The sequence below is a fragment of the Tachyglossus aculeatus genome, chromosome 25 (assembly GCF_015852505.1).
Source record: "Tachyglossus aculeatus isolate mTacAcu1 chromosome 25, mTacAcu1.pri, whole genome shotgun sequence".
Taxonomy (NCBI): Eukaryota; Metazoa; Chordata; class Mammalia; order Monotremata; family Tachyglossidae; genus Tachyglossus; species Tachyglossus aculeatus.
Window position 1 is genome coordinate 12,028,793 of NC_052090.1, and position 18,262 is coordinate 12,047,054.

An 18,262-nucleotide genomic window follows, 5' to 3' on the forward strand; every position below is an offset into this window, starting at 1 on the left:
TTTTTTTAATTCTCAGCCTGCAAGCCGTTTAACCAGCCACAAAATGATCGCCAGTCCTTTCTGGAAGTCCTTTTGTCACGATGTTAATACCTGTTAGAGCTGTGAGGATCGGGGGCTCATTTTCAAAGTACCATCTTTTCGATTTGTATCGTTTCTTCCTTGCCCGTGTAATCTCTTAAATTTTTGTGTTTTGAAAGTCAAGTGTACTTACTGCAGTGTCTTGTTATCCCAGATGGTTATTCAGAGGAACAGTCCAGTCACTTTTATCCACCTCTGTTTAGCATCTCCCCACAGGAATTTTGGTGCTTTCAGAATAGGCTCAACCGCAATTGAAGGGTGGGCGGACTTGCATATATACTTCATCAAGGTATCAGCTACATGGAGTCTTCGTTTTGGAAAGATCCAAATTGGAAAGGAGTGTGGTCGGGGGGAATTGGATAGAGGGAGCCTCCATTCCCTAAAGGATTCAGTCCTCAAGGAGAGGGACTATAATGAGGGTTTGGAGTCAAGTTGTGTTTGAATAACAAGAAATGTTTGTGTGCTGGAGGGATGTTGTTTGCACTTATCTGAAAGGATCTAGTGGCTACTGGTACTGCTTTCTGTCAAGACAATAGGCAATAGAGATGGAAAAATCATGCAGTTTGGTTAAATGTGCTTTTGAAAAATGCCATTGGCTTTCCCAGTTCTGTTCAAAAGCAGTGTTTCATCACCTTTTTGAACTATTCTTCTTCCTACTTGTTACTGTTGTATTTGTTTGTGGCTTACTATGTGTCAAACACAGTTCTAAGCACTGGGATAGAAACAAGTTGGTCAGGTTGGACACAGTCCCTGTCACCATAGGGACACTGTGGGGATCATGAATGTAGTATATTTATCTACCTTAGCTGAGTGATGAAGCAAAGGTCACAGATTCGGTTGCACAAAGAAGAGCGTCAGTCTGCATCTCTTCCTAAATCCTTGTTGCACAGTGTATAGTGTAGAAGTCCCTTTGTTCAAAGTGGCTCATCTCTTTTTATTACGGTATTTGTTAAGCACTAGTATGTGTCCAACTCTGCCAACTCTGTTTTATCATACTTTCCCAGGAATTTAATATAGTACTCTGTACACAGGAACTGCTCAACAGATGATTGAATGAAGCACTGCACTAAATGCTGGTTAGGTACAAGATAATCAGATTGGATACAGTCCTTCGCCCTCATCAGGCTCACAGTCTAAGTGGGAGAGAGAACCGGTTTCTGATCCTCATTTTACAGATGAGGAAATGGTGGCCCTGAGAAGCTAAATGACTTGGCCAAGGTCCCACAGCAGGCAGGTGATGTCCTCTGACTATTAAGCCTGTGCTCCATGAGACCGGGTTCTCCAAATCAGAGTGCACCAAGTTGTCCTATAACCTGAGAGTTGCACTTCTGCAAAGCACACAATTAAGGAAAACTTATGCTGTAATGATAATAGTAATTGTGCTATCTGTTAAGTGCTTGCTATGTGCCAGGCACTATACTAAGCACTGGGGTGGATACAAGCAAATTGGATTTGACACAGTCCCTGTCCCACATGGGACTCACAGTCTCAATCCCCATTTTACAGATGAGAAAGCTGAGGCGGGGGCAGTGAAGTGACTTGCCCAAGGTCACACAGCAGACAAGTGGCAGGGCTGAGATTAGAACGCGTGACCTTCTGGCTTCCAGGCCTGTGCTCACTTTCGGACAAATGCTCCCTAATTCCCTAAGGAGGTTCTAGCCCAAACCTACAGTGAAAATACTTGTCCTGGCAGAAGTGGGTATAAATTGCCAGGAAAGTGTGATAGAATTCCAGAAACTGTCTTAAGAGCTCTGACCCTCTAGACTCTAAGCAGGGAACATGTCTACCAACTCTGTTGTACTCTCCCAAATGCTTAGTACAGTGCTGTGCATACAATAAGAACTCAATAAGTGCCATTGACTGATTAAGTGACTTTCCCAAGGTGACACAGCAGATAAATGGTGGAGTCAGGATTAGCCCCCAGGTCTTCTGACTCTTTCCTCTAGGTCATGACTGCTCATATCTTCCTCAGTGTTTAGTACAGTTTTGGGCACAGAGGTAGCAGTTAATATATATATGGTAACTTTTACTATTTTGCAGTAAGCTCTCAGTAAATACCATTGATGATGATGATGATACCTTTGGGATGGGCAAGCTGGCTCAGTTCAGGTCTGCAGGTGTTGGTGCCGGCGTTTGCTAGGCATTTAGATTCAGGTTACCAAGTGCAGTCTGTGTCCCACCCCGACAGGAAGCATGTCTGTCTTTCATAAGGAAGCTTTAAAGAGAATATAATTTTCTTAAGCTTTTGGGTTTTTGGTATTTATCCCTGGAGACTTCCATCTGAGTACAAGTAGCACTTTGTTCACACCTGACTTCAGTTTAGTTTTTAATGTGGACTAAATGGGAACCAGTATCCCTGATTGAGTTAAATCTGCGTTACCAACTCACTGCTGTACTTGGTTGAGATACTGGATTCCTGAGCCTCCAGTTTTCAGTGGTATATTAGGCATATCTGTTACATGAGCTTTCATCATGAGAAAGAATAAAAAGTGTAAAAATGGCCTCCGATAAAGCCCCCATTTGCCCATATTTGGATACAGACATTCATTTAGCTATATTAAATAATCCCAGCTCCACCACTTGCCTGTTACGTGGCTTTGGACAGATCCCTTCATTTCTCCACACTTCAGGTTCCTCATCTGTACAATGGGGTTTCAGTACCTCTTATTTCTGCTATTTAGCCTTGTGGAACAGGGAATGTATCTGACCTGATTATTTTCTATCTACCCAGTCCTTAGTACAGTCCCCATAGTTATGGAATCAGAGGTTTTGTGCTTTGAGTTGCCCAATTAGAGTAGTTAGATGTTCAGTTGCTCTTCAGGAGTGGGATGAATTTTCAAAGAGGCTATCTGATATGTTGGGGTATCACCTCCTGATCTTTGTAGAGTCCAAAAGCTGCTGATTTTTCTTCTTTCCTCGATCTGAATTAGCCATTTGTAAAGCATTTTTAGACAATGAATGAATGAATGAATTTCACAGTGGGACTGCCCCTTAGCATTTTGAATTATTGAGTTATTCATTAAGGGTGTGATTAATCATTCCCAGGTTAATCTTCCTTGGTGAAACACCCTCCCGAAAGAGCGAAAGAAGACACACCCTTGCAGGAAACCTTGTTTTTTTGAGGTGGGGTAAAATCATAAATTAAAGCTGTGAGGCAATGACACAGTTCAGTAGTCTAAGCCCTGGATTGGAAGACAGGGAGCTAATTTTGTCTGTAATACTGAATCATCTGGAGATTGATTCACCCAAATTTCACTGAGCTACACCTTTGATCTACAAACTCAGTAAGCGTTTGCCTCATATGGCAGTAACTGGAAATAATTAGGGTATAATTAAAAATACTCCAAAAGCATTGTGTGCTCTAGAATGCCTACTAATAAAAGTGGCTGTAGTAGCAATTGGGCAAGAAAGTTAGAGGAAAGGGGCATTTATCAACCCTCCCCTCTGTGTTAATGTGTTACCCTAAGATTTCGTAAAACCTAAATGTTGGTGTGATCACATGAAAATTTAGAGCAGGAAGGGAATTTAGAGCAGGGAGGGACTCTGTCTGCTGCAGTAGCATAGCTTCTGGTACATGTATCCTGGAGGCCTTAGAGGATGCTCCACGTTCCTGTTATGTTTTCTTTTTTTCTCTCCTGGGAGAAAGCTTAGGGAAAACTCAGTCCTTCCTTGCTTTCTGGTACTTGCAAAAGCATTATCTGGGGGGTTAATTTGGTTTAAAACGGGGAACATAGCAAAATTGGTTTCTGCATACATTCCTTATCGCCCCCTGCTCCCAGCAGGTTCACTGTTAGGTGAACTTCATTCTGCGATCCAGGAGGATCTTCCAAGAGAAAGGGGACTGCTCCCTTCAGCCTCTTCTAGCCGCCCTGGCCCCTGAATGCTTCACACTGAATGGGAGGCAGGGAGGGTGGCAGGTGGTGAATAGATCAGTGGAGCCCTCAGTCAAACTAATAATAATAATAATGATGATGGCATTTATTAAGCACTTACTATGTGCAAAGCACTGTTCTAAGTGCTGGGGAGGTTACAAGGTGATCAGGTTGTCCCACAGTGGACTCACAGTATTAATCCCCATTTTACAGTTGCAGTAACTGAGGCCCGAGAGAAGTGAAGTGACTTGCCCAAAGTCACACAGCTGACAATTGGTGGAGTTGGGATTTGAACCCCATGACCTCTGACTCCAAAGCCCGGGCTCCTTCCACTGAGCCTTCATCCAGGCCATCTCAGCAGGATGGTTGAAGTAGGAAGACTTGTTGTCCCCACCCACCTTTCCCTGCAGGGCTTTCTGTTTTCTTACTTTCCCAAGCACTTAGTACAGTGCTCTGCACACACTAAGCACTCAGTAAATACGATTGATTGATTGATCTTGCGGCTGAGCGGCTAAATAGCTTACTTAGATGGTGAACCCCTGAGGGACTATGTCTAATTTCCACCTTTGCATTCTTTCCCAGCATTTAGTACCATTCTCTGCACACAGTAAGAGAATAATAAATGCTATGACTTCTGGGGAGCTCCTTCATCCTCAGTACACCACCCAGTGGCCCATATGTTGGGGCTAAGCAGCTTATCACTTCCCAGTTCCTTTTGGGCCCGTTTCCGGGCCCCACCCTTTTATTCCTCCCACCCTTCTGTCCCATTCCCAGCTGCTCTTGGAGAAGAGAATCAGTGAATTTTTACATTGAAGATGTTTTGACCCGATGAAAATTATTTACTGATGTCAAATGTGAGAAGGTGAGAGTTTAAAATGTTCCTGAAGAACAGCACATGTTGCTTGGAATTCTGCAACATCTGGAACTTTTTTTCTGTCAACGGTATTTGTGACGTACTTAATCTGTGTCGAGTCATTCATTCATTCAATCGTATTTATTGAGCGCTTACTGTGTACAGAGCACCGTACTAAGTGCTTGGGAAGTACAATATGGCAGCATATAGAGACGGTCTCTACCCAACAACAGGCTCACAGTCTAGAAGGGGGAGACAGACAACAAAACAAAACATGTGGACAGGTGTCAAGTCATCAGAACAAATAGAATTAAAGCTAAATGCACAGCATTAACAAAATAAATAGAATAGTAAATATGTACAAGTAAAATAGAGTGATAAATCTGTACAAACATATATACAGGTGCTGTGGGGAGGGGAAGGAGGTAGGGCAGGGGGGATGGGGAGGAGAGGAAAAAGGGGGGCTCAGTCTGGGAAGGCATTTTGGAGGAGGTGAGCTTTCAGTAGGGCTTTGAAGGAGGAAGAGAGGTAGCTTGGTGGATGTGTGGAGGGAGGGCATTCCACGCCAGGGGGAGGATGTGGGCCGGGGGTCCACGGTGGGACAGGCGAGAACGAGGTACAATGAGGAGGTTAGCGGCAGAGGAGCGGAGGGTGCAGGCTGGGCTGTAGAAGGAGAGAAGGGAGGTGAGGTAGCAGAGGGTGAGGTGATGGTGAGCCTTGAAGCCGAAAGTGAGGAGTTTTGGCTTGATGCGTAGATAGGCAGCCACTGGAGATTTTTGAGGAGGGGAGAAACATGCCCAGAGAATTTCTGCACAAAGATGATCCAGGCAGCAGCGTGAAGTATGGATTGAAGACTGAGAATGAACGGCCAGAGAGGTAAGAGGAGAACCAGGAGAGGACGGGACCTGTGAAGCCAAGGTTGGATAGCATGTTGAGGAGAAGGGGGTGGTCCAGGGTATCGAAGGCAGCTGAGAGGTCGAGGAGGATTAGGATAGAGTAGGAGCCGTTGGATTTGGCAAGCAGGAGGTCATTGGTGACCTTTGAGTCCTGTTCTAAGTGCTGGAAAAGATACAAGTTAATCAGGTGGAACTGTCCTTGTCTGACATGGGGCTCACAGTCTGAGTAGGCGGGATGAAAGGTATTGAATCCCCATTTTGCTGTTAAGGAAACTGAGGTACAGAGAAGTTAAGTGGCTTGCCCAGGGTCACACAGCAGGCAAGTGGTGGAGCTGGGATTAGAACTCAGGTTCTCTGGCTTCCAAGCCCGTGCTTTATCCATTAGGCCATGCAGCTTTCCCAACCTACTTTAGCTGACTTCTCTGAACTTTAATTTCCTCTTCTGGAAAATAGGAATGGGTGCTTGGGCTTCATCCTTACATGAATCTTTTTAATAGTGAAAATACACAATTTGCGGGGAGGAGGGCCTCATCATCATAGCTTCAGCTTTCTTTTTATTACCGTAGCTCAGAAATGCTGATTGGTTGGATGCTGCGTATTCTGCAAGCCCAGGACCAGTTCCTCCACACCCCAAACTACAAATGAGCACCACCAACATATTCCGTAAAGCATTTCTCAGAGGGAACTCCGTTAAATATTGCCATGTAATTTGCCTTACATGTTAGGGCAAAGCTCCCCCTTTGGCACCCTTGTAACTGAGAACTTTGTAAGATCCTTAAGTTTATTCCCACTTTGTTTTGGTGGGCGTTGCCTTTCACAAGCCAAGGCTAATTTATGTAAACTATCATTTCTGCCCCATCTATGCACTTGCCCACTGTATGATACCGGCTCAAGTCTGGAAGTCGCCTGCTCTGGTGTAGACTGATAGCCGTTTGCCCGACCACTTGAGTAATGACCCCAAAAGAAGTTGCCAGACAGGGATATGACTAGGAGAGAGATTCTCGAGAACCCAAAATGAATTCTCTTTATGAATCAATAATAATTTCCTCTAGACTGCAAGCTCTTTGTGGGCAGGGACCATGTCTATCAACTACATTGGACTCTAACTATAGTGCTCTGCACACAGTAAGCACTCAATAAATACCATTGATGTTTTTTTAAATGTATTTAAGTGCTTACTATGTACCAAGCACTGTTCTAAGTGCTGGGGTAGATACAAGGTTGGACACAGTCCATGTCCCACATGGGGCCCCCGGTCTCAATCCCAATTTTACAGTTGAGGTAACAGAGACACAGAGAAGCAAAATGATTTTCCCAAGGTCACACAGCAGACAAGTGGCAGAGCTGAGATCAGAACCCAGGTCCTTCTGACTCGCAGGTCTGTGCTCTATCAACTAAGCAGTACTGCTTCTGATGATGATAACATTCCCCGTTATGCACAGGGTTTCACCCTGCAGATCTTGGCCCTCTAGAAAAATTTCATGCAAAAGACAAAAGAGGACAGACCCAGCACATCACTGAAATGCTGGCCGAGAGGGGCCCAGGTGAAGTGTTGGATGTGAATCAGTCATGTGCAAGCACTGAAAGCAAGTAAGATCCTCCAGAGGAAGAAATGAAGCAGGGAAAATAACCAGGATCCAGTTTGGGGATGCTGAGAAATAGCACAGAAGAGGAAGAATTAAATCAATTTTTGAACTCCAGGCCCTGAAAGGAAAGCCTACTCAGGCTTCAAGGATTTCTGTCCCAGTGTTTTCGCTCATATTCTATTTTCTCTTCATTGGCCAGAACCCTCGGGAAGGGAAATCGTCTTTTGTCTTCTCCTCAGCTCCTCCTGCCTCCAGTCTGTTAGTGAGGGTAGATGATGAAATGGCTGGGAGGTTGCAGTGCTGGAGGATAATGGGATTACTTGAGGACACAAAAGCTTTTACCAAGGAAGTACATGCAGTATTTTAGTCCATATAGTTTATCTGGTCATCCTTTAAAGTAACATTTCACTTTCACATTCTTCATTATCATGTATGAAAACCCTGTTCTGGAACAATGCTGACACCTCGAGTGGTCTTTTAAATAGGATCCCTAAGGGAAATGAAGGGCAGGGGGGAGACAGAGAAACAAGAATTTAGAAGAGTATGTTGTCAGTGTGTGACGATGACTGAAACTTCTATTTGTATGGGAGTTATTGTCTATGTTAGACACCATTTTACTTTTCCATTTTTACAAAACATAAGTTTGGGGAGCATGAAAGCATGGCTAAAATTATAAATTTTTTTGGAAGAAGGATGGTTTGTATTGGGTTTTAGATCCAGTTTAGCAAACTGTATGTAACTGTTTTAATGGACGAAAACAAAACAACTTTATTGGGGGGGGGGGGTCCTTCTGCAGAAAGTGGGAGCTTTTTTACAGCTGTGGAGAGAATTGAGGGATGCATTTATCCCTCACAGCACTTTTGTACATATCCATAATTTTATTTATTTTAATATATTAATGGGGAAGCAGCATGGCTCAGTGGAAAGAGCACGGGCTTTGGAGTCAGAGGTCAGGGGTTCAAATCCCGGCTCCGCCAATTGTCAGCTGTGTGACCTTGGGCAAGTCACTTCTCTGGGCCTCAGTTACCTCATCTGTAAAATGGGGATTAAGACTGTGAGTCTCCCGTGGGGCAACCTGATCACCTTGTATCCTCCCCAGCACTTAATACGATGCTTTGCACATAGTAAGTGCTTAATAAATGCCATTATTATTATTATTGTTAATGTCTATTTCCCCCTTTAGGCTGTAAACTCATTGTGGGCAGGAAATGGGTCTACCAACTCTGTTATATTGTACTCTCCCAAGTGCTCTGCACATGGTAAGCGCTCATTAAATATGGTTGATGAATAGATTTATTAGCGTTTCTCATCAGCCTTTGTGGCTGCCTCTTAAGAAGGTTGCTTTTCATCAACTCATCCCATAGAGCACATATTTTAAAAATGCCATCTGGGGAGCAGTTTTTTGCTTCTCAGTCACCCAACCTAAGACTCAATCAATTGTGTTTATTGAGGGCCTAAAGGGCTGCAAGTACTATAGTAAATATTTGAGAAGGTAAATGCATAGGAGCCCTTACCTCAACGAGCTTCAAATCTAACGGGATTTCATCTTCTACTTTGAAAGCTGTTGAACTTAGGCAGTGAAGGATATCAGCCTAACCTGAAAAGATTTAGTACCCTCCCCGGGCCAGCCGTGATCGATTCACTAACCCCAAAGATGGCTTACTTAGCACAATCGCAGGAGGGAAAATGTGGGCTTGGGTCCCAGCTGGATTCCCCTTCTGGAAACAACGAGCAGCAAGGCAGCAGCTGAGGAGGCTGTGGCCCTGTGTCTTTGTGACCAGAAACCTTTAATCCAATGTGGATCAAAACCAGCATCTGCTCGATCTGAGTGCAGAAAAGAAAGTGCTTTTAGGCTGCATTTTTTTTTTTTGTAAGCATGCCTTTCTTCCAAGCCCCTCACAGTAATTTGCAGGCATTATCTCATTTGTCCTTACTATATTATTCCTAAGAGGCAGTTAGCCATTGTTTCTATTCTTTCCTGATAAATGGAGACACAAAGGAACTGACCTAACATTTCCCAAGAAGAAAAAGTGGTTATCAGAGAAGCAGCATGACCTAGTAGAAAGAGCCACAGGCCTGAAAGTCAGTTAGAGGCCCAGAGTTCCAATCCTGGCTCTGCCAATTGTGTGCTGCATGACCTTGGGCAAGTCATTTAATTTCTCTGTGCCTCAGTTTCCTTGGCCGGAAAATGGGGATTCCTTGCCTGTTGCCCCTCCTACTTAGTGAGTCCAATAAGGGACAAGAACTGTGTGCAATGTGATTATCTTCTATGTACCCAGAACTTACAACAGTGCTTGCTACATACAAATGCCATTATTATTATTATTATTATTATTATTATTATTATTATTAAACACTTAACAAATATAATAATAATAATAATGTCCTGGTATCCCTGGCCCCCAGCTTCCTCATCTGTAAAATGGGGATTAAATCCTACTCCCTCCTACATAGACTGTCACCTCATGTGGACAGCCACTATGCCAAACCTGATTATCTTGTATCTACCTCAGCGCTTTGTATAGTGCTTGGTACACAGTAAGCTCTGAACAAATACCACCATCATCCCAATCCAGTATGCTCTCAGGGCTATCAGGGCTCTTATCTGCAGAACACTTTCAGAAATTTGAGGAAAGATGGGGAAATTGAATGAGCGCTTAGTACAGTACCTGGCACATAATAAGGACCTAACAAATACCGTTTTTTTAAAAAATGAACTTCAGTGGGAAACCATATTTATTTGTACTGTTTTTTCAAGTACCCCTTGCTTACATTTCTCCAAACCTGAAAGATAATAATAATAATAATAATAATGGTATTAAGCACTCACTGTGTGCCACACACTGTTCTAAGCACTGGGGGGTACATAAGGTAATCAGGTTGTCCCATGTGGGGCTCACAGTTCTAATCCCCATTTTACAGGTGAGGGAACTGAGGCACAGAGAAGTTAAGTGACTTGCCCAAAGTCACACAGCTGACAAGTGGTGGATTAGAACCCATGACCTCTGACTCCCAAGCCCGGACTCTTTCCACTGAGCCACGCTGCTTCTCATGAAGCCAGCCATGAGTTGGGGCAAGGAGTTTGGAAAGCCGAGCAGAGTACTTGCAGGCTTGGCTGCTGTCTGCTGAGAGAAGGGAAAGGAAGGGATTGAAATATCAGCAGACCCAGAAAATACTGTTTTAGCAATTCCACTCGTTGAACCAACCCTCTCCATACCACATGGGAAGGGAAGAGTTTAGGGAAAAAGCATGGTCTAGTGGACAAAAATAGACCCAGGACTTGTTGTGGGCAGGGAATGTGTCTGTTTATTATTATATTGTACTCTTCCAAGTGCTTAATAAAGTGCTCTGCACACAGTAAGCACTCGATAGATATGACTTATTGACTGACTAGGAGCTAGAGAACCTGGGTTCTAATTCCAGCTCCGTCACTTGCCAGCTGTGTGATCTGGGGCAAGTCACTTAAATTCTCTGCGCCTCATTTCCCTCAACTGCAAATGGGGATTCAATACCTGTTCTCTCTCCTACACCCCTGAGCCACAGTGGCAGCAGCCCTGTGAGAGCAACACTGTGCTCTTCAAGGTGGCATCTACTATGCCTATTTCTGCAGTCCATCCAGGTTGCACAATAGCCACTGCTCAGTCAATCCATATGTACTGAGCGCTTACAATGTGCAAAGCACTGTGCTGAGCATTTGGGAGAGTACAACACAACCAAGGTGGTAGACACGTTCCCTGCTTACTGACTCACAGTACACAGGACACATCTTCTGGATTACTGCATCAGCCTCCTCTCTGATCTCCCATCCTCCTGTCTCTCCCCACTTCAATCTTTACTTCACGCTGCTGCCTGGATCATCTTTGTGCAGAAACGCTCTGGGCATGGTACTCCCTTCCTCAAAAGTCTCCAGTAGCTACCAGTCAACCTACACATCAGGCAAAACCTCCTCACTCTCAGCTTCAAGGCTGTCCATCACCTCGCCCCCTCCTACCTCACCTCCCTTCTCTCCTTCTCCAGCCCAGCCTGCACCCTCTGCTCCTCTGCCGCTAACCTCCTCACTGTGCCTCGTTCTCACCTGTTCCGCTGTCAACCCCCGGCCCACGTCATCCCCTGGGCCTGGAATGTCCTCCCTCTGCACATCCTCCAAGCTAGCTCTCTTCCTCCCTTCAAAGCGCTACTGAGAGCTCACCTCCTCCAGGAGGCCTTCCCAGACTGAGCCCCCTTCTTCCTCTCCCCCTCCCGATCCCCCCGCCTTACCTCCTTCCCCTCCCCACAGCACCTGTGTATATGTTTGTACATATTTATTACTCTATTTTACCTGTACATATTTATTCTATTTATTTTATTTTGTTACTATGTTTTGTTGTCTGTCTCCCCCTTCTAGACTGTGAGCCCGCTGTTGGGTAGGGACCGTATCTATATGTTGCCAACTTGTACTTCCCAAGTGCTTAGTAGAGTGCTGTGCACACAGTAAGCACTCAATAAATACGATTGAATGAATGAATCTCCTGCAGCACAGGGAAAGGTGCGTAAAGGTGTGTGGAGGCAGATTTTGGCTGTGAGATGAGCTTGAGGAAGGGTGCCCCTATACCCCATCCCGTCCCCAGGCTCAATTTGGCCCTGGACTGATGAGACAGTCTATGTGGAGCCAACCCTCGGTTATCTGTGGCAACTGGAAACTGGAAATGAGATGAATAATTACATCGTCAGATAATCGCAAAGCTTTATCCTAGCCATTAGTGCTAATTTCCTCCTGCTCCTCGAAACTATTTACTAGAGCTGCTATCAAGAAACAGCACTATCTGATTTAGCTTCTTCTCTTTTCCCTAACCGCCTCCCAAACAGGAGTGCTAACATGGAGCAAACTGTCCGAACCACAAACTGCACTTGGGGCTGAAGGGAAAGTGCTAAGAGCCTGGTCAGTCTGCGAATTGGATTAATCCGCTCTTGGTAAAAATCGAGAACTGGCTTTAATTCTGGTTGCCTCAAATACTTCTCCGAAAACGGCCCACTGTGTTTGGCTTTTTGACAGCTGGAAAGGATACAGAGGCAGGCAGTTGCCGAGTTAGGCTGCTGCAGCTACTGCCAGGGACAAGCTAAGTTATAAAATCAGGATTCATACAAGTTGCATTCAGACCAGTGGAAGGTTGTTGGGTTTTTTTTCCTAGCCTTCCTTGTCAGAGTCTGAATTCTGTATTTCCTGGGATTAGAGTCCCAAGAGAACCAAACAACTCATTTATGTGTGGAGGTTCGTGGCCTTCTGATGCAATCTTTACAGTAAAGTGCAACATGAAGCACAGTGGGCTCGGTATAGAGCTAAGCTTGGCCACTAAAAGAGCTTTAACAAATGACAAAGACAGAAACCACCTTCAAAATGGTAATAATTTTATTCTTTATTGAAGGGAGACTAAACACGGAAATACACACAGAAGTAACAGTCTAGTGGAAAAAGCATAGTCTTCTAGACTGTGAGCCCACTGTTGGGTAGGGATCGTCTCTATATGTTGCCAACTTGTACTTCCCAAGCGCTTAGTACAGTGCTCTGCACACAGTAAGTGCTCAATAAATACGATTGAATGAATGAATGAAAAGCATAGGTCTGGGAATCAGGGGACCTGGATTCTAATCCCGGCTCTGCCACTTCCTTGCTGGGCAACTTTGGAAAAAAGTAACTTAATTTCCTCTGTGCTTCGGTTTCCTTATCTGTAAAATGGGGATTAAATACTTGTTCTTCCTCCCCCTTAGAATCAACCAAATTTATTAAACACTTATTGTGTGCAGAGTACAGTACTAAGCTCTTGGGAGACTACAATATAACAGAGTTGGTAGAAACGGTCCCTGCCCACAATGAGTTTACAGTCTACTGGACTTAGAATGTGAGCCTTTCGTGGAACAGAGACCATGTCCAACCAGATATAAACTAGTTATGGGTAGGGAACGTATCTGCTAATTCTGTTGTATTGTACTCCCCCAAGACCTTAGTACAGTGCTCTGCACATATTCAGTGCTCGATAAGACTGTGAGCCCCACGTGGGACACCGTTTTTTACCTTGTATCTTCCCCAGTAGTCAGAACAGTGCTTGGCACATAGTAAGCGCTTAACAAATACCAACATTATTATTATTATTATTCAGACAATTAACCTTTCCAAGCACAGCAAAATGGCCTAGTGCAAAGAGCACGGCCCTGCAAGTTCGAGAACCTGGTTCTAATCGCAGCTCTGCCACTTGCCTGCAGTGTGACCTTGGGCAAGTCCTGTGTCTGGTTCCTTATCTATAAAATGGGGATTCAATGCATGCTCTCCCTGCTCCTTAGCTTGTGAGCTTCAAGTTGCGCAGGGACTTTGTTTGATGTGATTATCTTGTATCTACCCCAGTGCCTAGTATAGTGCTTGGCACCTAGTGAGCACTCAACAAATATCAAAATTATTATTATTTTATTAAGGCAGGGAGAAATCTGCAACCCACCTCCTGGCCCTCCCAATGTCATTACACTGTGCTGTGCAGGCACATAGGATGGCTTAATGTTGTCATTACATTCTGCTCTGTAAGCCTGCAATTTTCCTTACTGCAGCATGATTTTACTGCAAGTGCAAACAGTGTAATGTAATGTTATCATATGGAAATCCATTCATACCCTTGGACCTAGATCATTTAGAGCCATTGATTGATTGACTAGAACCCCAACCTCCCTCGCTCCAGAACAGTAGGGTTCACCTCCTAGGTCCCTGTCCCAGTGGGTTCCCTTTTGGACAACTGGGTGCCACCCTTGCCCCTGCCACCTCTGGAGTTGCACTAGCACCATTATTCCCCACTCACTCTGATATACACTAATCAGGTTGGACACAGTCCATGTCCCACATAAGGCTCACAGGCTTAATCCCCATTTTATAGATGAGGTAACTGAGGCACAGAGAAGAGAAGTGACTTGCCCAAGGTCACACAGCAGTCAAGTGGTGGAGCTGGGATTAGAATCCAGGCCATTCTGACTCCTAGGAATGTGCTCTATCCACCAGGCCACGCTGATGTTTTTCTTGTGTTGCCATCCACATTGATCCTTAGGTAGTTACCTCAAACATGTACAGTTTGATGCCAGCTCTGACCCAACTTTCAGTACAAATAAAGATTGCCCTTGGTTGTGCAGATGGGTTTTCTTTTTATAATGGTATTTCATGCATTTATTCAATCATATTTATTGAGCACTTAGTGTGTGCAGACCACAGTACTGAGTGCTTGGAAAGTACAGATCAGCAATAGAGGCAATCCCTGTGCACAGTGGGTTTACAGACTAGAAGTGGGGAGACAGACATCAAAACAAGTGAACAGGCATCAATAGCATCAGTATGTTTGTTAAGCACTTACTATGTGTCAGGCACTGTAGTAAGCATTGGGATAGATAGATACAGTATAATCAAGTTGAACACAGTCCATGTCCCTATTTAATACTTTACTAATAATCCATGAATATTATTGAGCAATTATGCTCAATGTCTACACTGTCTACACAGTGTCTACACTGTGCTCTTGTGAAATTAACTCAATCAGGCCAATGTGATGTACATTTTTTAGAACTAACAGTTGTGAAATACTGTTGACACCCATTCCATTCAGTCAAACTTTGCCACTTGATTTCGCTTTTAACTAAATACAGTCTCATTTTCTTTCTAGTATACCGTTCCTCCAAGGAATAGTTCATTTCAACAACCAGTGAAGGAGTCTGGATGCTTAAGGTAAGAGTTTATGAATTCTGGTACTTAGATTACTGTAAACATAGTTGCAGAGTGACAATTCCTAGCCCCTTAATCTTTCATAAAAACCTTGTTGTGCTAGAAAGTTCTCATCTACAGTTCCATTTATAGACAACTCACAAATGACAGAATAAATATTCAAATAATGAAAAGTAGTTTAATAATAGGAAATGGAGATGCAAAAGACAATTTGCAGTATGGCGATGGAAGGAATGAGTCTATTTCTGCTACACCTCATTTGCAGTTTTGTCCTCTCACTTTTCTTTTTTTTTCTTTCAACTCAAGTGATAATGGTAATATTTTGACAAGCACAGAAACAGCGCTGGAGGTTTTAACCCAGCACATATAACAGAGACTACAATCTTAAAAAAGAAAAGCATTTAGAATTTAGGATTCATTCTTAAATCTGATTGTCTAGACTTCCTAAGGACTCCTGCGCGGAGCAGGGGAAGAAGCATCTGTTGGGCAGGGAACAAAGAAACAATTAGCCATAGGTCCACCAGATGGCAATATTTAGAAAGGCTTTAATAAAGGAAGTCAAGTCTTTATGCAAATGGCTAATAACAGTGTCTTCTTCTTCCTCTAATTGTTCCATAATTATCCTTTGTAAATTCATCCTTTTTTCCCCGCAAGGGTCCCAAATCTGCCCTTGCCCTTCCCAAATTAAGAAAACAAATATGTTCCTTGCCCGAGTCATAGCCAAGCGTGGGATGTGCGCTCTTGATACCCACAGACATACTTTGTGAGGGTTTTCAGTAGTTTTTCAGTATCCTAATAGCTTATCTTTTATCTTTATGGCATAGCTCTGACTGTAATGAGTCCTGATTTATAGAGGAAGAGTTCTAGTTTCTGAAATTATTAATCTTTCTTTAAACTTAATCTTTAAGTTAAACATTTCAGTTGTCTGGGAGGTAAATCAAATGAGTCTTACAAGTGTACCGGTCCTTGTTTATAACACTGGAAGATGTTATACAAAAGATAGTTAGTCATGGCTTTATAGCTGTTGTCCGTGTATTTGTATCTTTTGGCTTCTTACAGTATGGGAATGTAGTTTAGCGGTGTTGCGAATGGCTCAGAGGATGTTTTGAAGAGATTCGAGTAGTCTCTGAGGATTTAAGACCAGAGCAAAATAAAGGGGAAGTAGAAAAAGGATCATCTTAGTTTAGGAGCAGCGGGTTGCTGAAAGCGAATCAGCCCACCTAGGTTTATGAGTTATGTAGTCTGTATATATACATATAAGCTTGTTGTGGGCAGGGAATGTGTCTAGCAATTCTGTTGTATTGTACTCTCCCAAGTGCTTAGTACACTGCACACATTAAGTTCTCAGCTTGGCTTAGTGGATAGAGCCCAGGCCTAGGAGTCAGAAGGACCTGGGTTCTGATCCCGGCTCTGCCACTTGCCTGCTGTGTGACCTGGGGCAGGTCACTTAACTTCTCTGTGCTTGTTACTTCATCTGTAAAACGGGGATTAAGACTATGTCCAAATCGATCAGGGCTTAGAATAGTGCCTGGCACAAAGTAAGTGCTTAACAAATACCATTAAAAATTGATATACATATATATCAATCATATATATATATGTATATTGTTAATATGTATATGTGCATGTGTGTGTATATATATATATATATTTATGGGGAGAAAGAGCTTCTGTAGTCATTAAATCATTCATACATTTTTAAGGGCCTTCTAAAGACTTGGGAATGAATTGTGTTCTAGACAGTATCAAGAAAGTAAGAGCATCAGCTATATCTAGGCTTGGACTGTGGAGTCCTGTTTAAATGCTCCAGGACGGATTCTCTGAACAGACTGATAGTCTTAAAAGGTGTGAAGTCAGGAAGCTTGGGATCAGAAGGCATTAAAGAAACTGGAAGAGTTTCTGGAATTTCCTAAATAATTCCTCTTTCTTGAAACCTCATCTGGCCTTACTGGGTACTCTGTCACATCTCCTTCCTCCGCAGGGCGTTGTGTAGTTTGTGTAGCCAAAACAGACGTCCCTTCTTAACTCTGGGTGGGGTTGGAGGAAGAAATGGGGCCAAATGGCCCAGATCTTGCATGAAGAGGAGCACTGTGTTTGGTAGGGCTGGCCCTTCCCAGCTGTAGATTTCATTTTCCTTTTAAACAAAAATCAATCCATCTGCAATATCTATCGAGCACCTACACAGTGCAAAGTAAGGTCAAGTAGTTGGGAGGCTATAATAAGGGTAGAGACATGAGCACAGCAAATGCTCAGTGAACACCACTGATGATGATGATGAAAAATCAGTGGGTAATTGTACCATTCTGTATCTGAATGAGTAAATTGTCTTTGAGAGGGGCGACATTCCTCTTTCCCTTCTCTCTCCTCTGCAATGGGCACACTGAAATTGTCTGTCTTTTTTGTGGGTTGTATCTATCTTTGAATAGTTGGTTCCCATTCTGTTGGGAGGGGGAAAGTGCTAATACTGAACTAAAACAGCATTCACACAAGCCTAACAAGCAGCCCTTTTCCATTAGAAACACCTAATGGAGGGGAAGCCGCATGGCCCAGTGAAAAGAGCACAGGCCCAGAAGTCAGAAGGACCATGGTCTATTGCCGGCTCCACCACTTCCCTGCCGTGTGACCTTGGGTCAGTTAACTTCTCTTCTCTGTGCCCGTTACCCCATCTGTAAAATGGGGATTCAATCCTTCTCCCTCGGATTTAGACTTTGAGCCCCATGTGGGTCAGAGACGGTGTCCAAACTGATTAGCTTGTATCTACCCCAGTGCTTAGAACAGTGTCTGGCACATGGTAACTGCTGAACAAGTACCGTTTGTAAAAGAAGGAAAAAAACCCCCAGAGATCTAAGACAAATAAGAAGTCAACAGAATACCATCCTTCTCTAGAACAAGAAAGACTAAGGGCCTTTGACCACATTCTCTGCACTCAGTAAGTGCTCAATAAATACCAGTGATTGACTGCTCCACCTAGAGTGCCATTAGCAGTCCTAGTGCTGAAAAGCCTAGCTCCTGGACCATCTCCAGAAAGGGCCCTGTGATGGTTTCAGGGATTCCTGGGGTGTTCTTTGTCCTCAGCAGAGAAGTCTGTGTTACAACTGCCCTCCGGAACTCCAGAGTTGATAAAGGAGAGCCAAGCCAAGTATAAGTAGCCACATAGACCTGGGAAATAAAATGTTTGGTTGCTGAAAAGGCTGCCTGGAAACCATTCTACAATTGCTTTGGTGCGATTGGTCCTTCTGTGATCCTTTCCC

General features: G+C 43.8%; 1 protein-coding gene across 1 annotated transcript in view; it reads left to right on the forward strand.

The window, feature by feature from the left end:
* Positions 1-18,262, forward strand: part of MAPRE2 (microtubule associated protein RP/EB family member 2) — a 131,830-nt gene that overhangs the window by 20,100 nt on the left and 93,468 nt on the right. The window contains exon 3 of the mRNA XM_038766418.1: positions 14,953-15,014. The gene's annotated coding sequence lies outside the window, so the exon portion shown is untranslated. The remainder of the gene's footprint in view (positions 1-14,952; positions 15,015-18,262) is intronic.